This window comes from Myxine glutinosa, chromosome 2 (assembly GCF_964187855.1).
Source record: "Myxine glutinosa chromosome 2, kmMyxGlut1.1, whole genome shotgun sequence".
NCBI lineage: Eukaryota > Metazoa > Chordata > Myxini > Myxiniformes > Myxinidae > Myxine > Myxine glutinosa.
In genome coordinates this window covers 85832882-85838881 of record NC_136262.1, presented here as the reverse complement: position 1 = coordinate 85838881, position 6000 = coordinate 85832882, and positions in this window count along the sequence as shown.

Genomic DNA, 6000 nt, shown 5'->3' with positions numbered 1-6000 from the left:
TGTTTACAGAAAACAAAATGAAGCCTTCAAAGAAAAGAATACCTTACCTACAGTCAAGCATGGAGGAGGTTCAGTGATGTTTTGGGGTTGCTGTGCTGCATCTGGCACTGAATGCCTTGAATGTGTGCATGGCATCATTAAATCAGGAAATTACCAAGGAGATTGGAGCGCAATGTTCAACCCAGTGTCAGAAAGATGGGTCTCCGTCAAAGGTCATGGGTCTAGCAGCAGGACATTGACCACAAACACTTCAAAAAGCACCCAGGAATGGAATCAAGACCAAACACTGGACTGTTCTGAAGTGGCCAGCAATGAGTCCAGATCTAAATCCCATTGAACACCTGTGGGGAGATCTGAAAACAGCAGTTGGGAGAAGGCACCCTTCAAATCTGAGAGAACTGGAGCAGTTTGCACAAGAAGAGTGGGACAAACTGCCTGGAGTGAGGTGTAGGAAGCTCATTCATGGCTGGATGAAGTGCTTGACTGTAGTTATTTTGTCCAAAAGCTGTGCTACCAAATATTAAGTCTCGGGTGTCAACAATTTTGTCAATGCCATTTCTTTTTATTTTCTGATTTAAAAGGATATATTAAGTTCTGTAATCAAAAACAAAGGTTCTGTAATATTAACAGTGAAATAAAGGATTGTGGAGACCAAATATTTTTGTCAATTTAAACTTATTTTTGGAGAAAATTGTGAGTTATTTGAAAAAGTGCAAGGGTGCCAATATGCTGGCAGATCTTGTGCGATCTGTAAGCATATTTGGGGGACAGAGCACAGACAGAGCTGGGGAGCTAGGCCGGATTAGTGTCGGTAGAAGACAGAAAGACCACCAAACTGCCTGCGGTGTGTGAGTGAAAGGCCCTCACAATCAGCTTCATTGCGGGAGATTCCAATGATTCTGAAAGCTTTGGTTTCAACAGCGGGATGCCGAACTAGGTGTGAGGCAGGATCACCAGCCCAGAGGGGAGAGCAGTATTCCATTGAGCTGCGGATGAAAGCCTTGTATGTGGTGAGGAGCTCAGGTGTGCCAAGGAAGGACTTCGCACGATGGAGGATGCCCAGCATCCAGGTAGAAAAACGATGATTGTTGGGTAAAAACGGTAAAAACATGGTTCACGGTAAAACAGTTACTGAACTATCCTTTTGCCATGGTTATGTAGCAGGTGGCAGGAGACGCTGCAAGAACACGGCTGAGTATGTCTCGCTTACAATACAATATCTACACAGATACATACAGATGTACTCATTCCACATTTCCACTATACTAGCAAAAACATATGGCCCTCGTCCTTTGAATATACAAAACTGTAAAGCCGGAATCTTCAAGTATGGATGAAACATTTAATTCCATTTTTAGCTCACATGAAACGAAGTTCAGGGGAGCTTATGCGATGGCGCGTCGACAGTCAGTCCGTCGTCAGTCCATCCGTAAACACTTGAAACTTCTTATCCTAAACCACTGGAGGGATTGTGCCCAAACTTGGCAAAATGGGTATTTTTTTGTTTGTTTGTTTGTTTTAAAGTCTTATAATTATGTTAGTATGATTCTACATGCTGCCCTGTCTTCTACCAACCATTGAAATTGGTTTTAAATACCTTTAGTCAGTGCAGTACTGCAGTATACTGTTTATTCTCCCAGGTGACCACCAGAGGTATTGCCCTGCCCCTAAGTTTTTTGTTTGTTTGTTTGTCTGTCTGTCTGTCTGTTTGTCTGTTTGTGAACAAGATATCTCAAAAAGTTATGGATGGATTCGGACGAAATTGGTGGAGAGGTTGGATATGTGACAAGGACGAAATGATTAGATTTTAGTGGAAATCCGGATCTGGATCCGAAATGTTTTATTGAAAAGTGATTCTTCACCATTGAGAGATAGATCAAAAAACGATATATAGAAAAAATAAAAATAAAACAACCATATATATCTCAAAACGTTGTGGATGGATTCAGACGAAACTTGGTGGACAGATTGGGTGTGTGACAAGGAAGAAGAGATTCCATTTTAATGAAGATTCGAATCCGAATACGGATTAGAGATTGTTTTAGGTGATTCTTCACCATTGAGAGATCGTGCTAAAACCTATATATAGCACATTAATCTCAAAAAGTTATGGATGGATTTGGACGAAACTTGGTGGACGAAATCACGTGTGCGTGACAAGGACAAATCCATTCGATTTTGGTGAAGATCCAAATACGGATCCGGATACGAGAATTTTTTTTAATTTGTAAGTGATATTTCAGTATTGGGTGATAGGGCCAAAAACGATATGTAGCATGATATTTCAAAACGTTGTGGATGATTTTTGACAAAACTTGGCGGACGAGTTGGGTAAGTTACATGTACAAGCCAATTAGATATCGGTTCATATCGGATCCAGATCTGACCTATCAGTGGGATACAAAATGTAAACTGTTCAGCTTGGCGGAGGAATGATCTCTATCGAGTTCCGTTCCAGTTTAGTATGAATTTGTGGCGTTATATATAGTAATCAATTATCAAAATACAAACCATGCAACATTAACAAGATGTGTTTCTATTGATGAAGGCTGGCTTCTGGTCCCATGCACGGCTTTCAAAATGATGTGAATGCCAAACGACGCCTTTTGCGCATGCGCTGTTTGTGTTTACACTGAATCGGTGCTGCTCACTGGGCACTTTTAACCTGCCGTTGCAAGTGCAAAATCTGCGTTCTATAACCATTCACATAATCGTTAGAGTGTCTGCCCTGAGTCTGAAAGGTAGGTGGTTCAAACCCACCCAATCCCACTCAATTCCCCTTTTCCTTTCTTTTCATAAAGACTCACTTGGAATATCGGAATATTGAATGAATAAGCACCTACAGAGGAGGGGAAGATAACCAATATGCAAATGTATTAAAAAATTGATTGTAAATAGGCTAAGTGAAAAAATGAGATGAAAAAAATCGTATTAGGCTGAAATAATCACGTGATAGTAGCATCCCTTACGCCTGATATTAAATTGTAATGCAATCAATATCGAGTGATGATAAAATATAATATATAATTAGAATATCACATTATTGAATCGATTATTGCTCTTCAATGCGTCTCCCTCGTGTAAAGAAAACAAAGCACTCCCACTCATCCCCACACTCCAATAATAATAATATGAAAATACGCATTGCGTAGAGTGAGAGCTTCATCGATAATGGTCAGTCGATGGAGTACGCAGCCCTCGCAAACATCTGTAGGCCTAGGCCTAGCTAGGCTAGGTTGTTTGATTTTGGGCTTAGAATTCAAATTCAAATTAATTTTATTGAATGGATAGATTGGGATAGAATGCAGGACTTACCTACTGTAGGCTATATAGTCTAGACTTCTAGTCGACTGGACCAGGTACGTAGGTCCAACTGGCAGGTACGTACTTAGTATATAGGTCCGGTTGTGCATGCTTCAGCTCAGCTGTTCAGCATGGCCGTTTTGCATAGCCACTGGCACTGATCACTGTCTCTTGAGAGTTGAGTCTTTCGATCAATCCATTCAATCAAAGAGACGTTTTTGTGTGCCAGACTAAACTGCTTCAGAAAGTTCAGTGCAACATAGGCGCAGCACATCCACCAGCTACACTACCTTAGTCACTACACCCAACAAATTAAAACACAGCAAGGCCAAGAGATGAAGTAAACATTAAAAACAATACCTATTATAATTAAATAAAAACTCAACATCAGATAATGTGGGATTCTAGTGTATATTAATCACCAGGTGAAAATAATTTATCGGTTGCGCCAGACCAAAGCAAGATCACGTGAGCAAGATGGCGGATCATGGAAGGGACAAAATGGCGGATCATGGAAGGGGCAAAATGGCGGATCATGGAAGGTACATTTGAAATGACCATGAAATTTTGTTCCCAAGGGAATGGGGAATGACAGTGAAATTTTGAATGGATTTACATATACATGCAATTGCCATAGAGGTTCGCTTACGAAGCTCTCTATGAAGTCGGTGTAGATGGCGGAAAACTGAAATCGGTGTACCTGGCTTAAATGAAGTCGGTGTAGCTGCCGGAAAACTGAAGTCGGTGTAGCTGGCGGAAAACTGAATCCAGTGTAGCTGGTGGAAAAAAGAAGTCGGTGTAGCTGGCGTAAATGATGAGCGGTTTGGAATTCAAAATCCGTTCTGTACAGTACTGTATTGTAATTTATTGATTTTAATCACCAGGTGAAAATAATTTATCGGTTGCCCCAGACCAAAGCAAGATCACGTGAGCAAGATGGCGGATCATGGAAGGGACAAAATGGCAGATCATGGAAGGGACAAGATGGCGGATCATGGAAGGGACATTTGAACTGACAACATGAAATTTTGTTCCCAAGGGAATGGGGAATGACAGTGAAATTTTGAAGGGATCTATATATACATGCAATTGCCATAGAGGTTTGCTTATGAAGCTCTCTAATAAATAAATAAATAAATAAAGGACACTCTCATGTTCAGGACATGTGGGCATCAATAGAACTCTCCATTTGGCATTCGTTAAATATTGCAGAAAATAAAATGGGGCATTTTTAGAACTGGAAAGAGCCCCACGATTGGACAGGGCAGAAATAAGGAATTTGGCTAAGGTGGGGGTGATAACTCACGTACTCTACTTTGAAATGCACAGTGTGTCTTTATCGTCCATAAGCAATAAATTATAGTAGATTGACGACCTTTAGCTCAATGCCCATCATAAGGACGGCAAATTATTTGATTCGTGTGAAAAACAAATTTAACAATTTATAGTGGGGTCAATAATCCAAACCAGACGAGAGAGCTCCAAAGCCAGCAACACTTGCTGAAAGCTCCTCGAACGTGCTTCAATCTTCATAAGCACGATTTGTAAAGCGAAGCCGAGCGCAGCATCATTCATAGGCACCTGGTGTGAATTGTACCAATACCATCAAGGATAAGCAACAAAAGCGTCACAATAATGGGCAGTCGTTTGGAGTCGAGTGGTCTCTGTGACAACTGGCTATTCGTTTTGTCCTTAATACCGCACGCCCTCGATGGCATTTCGAATGCGCCAAGAAGCCTCACCAGAGCAGTTGGGTGTAACTACCAAACAGGTTCCGAGCGTGAAACATGCTTACTTCACCAGCATCATTCAGCCGTTTCACTCCACGGAGGCCAAACCCAAGCAATGCCTTTCCAGGGCAACATTCGAGAACAGAGATAAACGGTGGCTGCTATTACTCATTGCCATGCATGCTTTGTGCTTAGGTTTTTTTTCCCTGATACTGCACACGAGCTTTGGGAATTGAAATAGGTGGGAAATGATGCGTCAGCTTTCCCAGCATTGCAGGGATAGGAACTGCTTCTTTAAACGTGTCTTATCCCCATACAGGGCATTTCAAAAGTCCAGAATCATAGGGATATTTATCTTACAATTTCATTGGAATAATTGCTCGGGGATGGCAGGATGGCATAGATATACGCATAATCGCCCTCGAAGCTGTCTAGCCTAGGTTCGAATCTTGGTCCAACTATGAACTGCCATCCTGGTGTTTCATTAATGTGGGTGATGTCCCTCAGATGAATGTTAAATTGGCAACCCATCTGCTGAAATGAATTGGTGGACTTTAAACATCCCATGGTGTCCTTCGCGTAGAGTAGGCAATCTATTGCCAGCACAGCATGGCCAAATTCCACATTTCTGCATCTAGCAACGGTACCCGCCCTATGTGCGGGGCTTCAATAGTGAGGCCCTAATGAAAAGGCAAAATATCAGAAATTGAAGGCTTTTTATTTTAAACGATTTATATAAACATCCATTAAATCGTATCACACGCAAATCATCAAAATCTAAACTGTATTTGTAGAATTTCAATAAAAGCCACATCACTATTCATATCGGTAAATATTATTCCATTGTGTTCGGGAAAATTGGGAAAACAATATAGCCTATTTTACTCCAGGGGGTCCTAGGATTACCCACCCAAAATTTCGTTGCGATCGGTTCAGCCGTTTTTACGGTACCTGGGAACAGACGGAC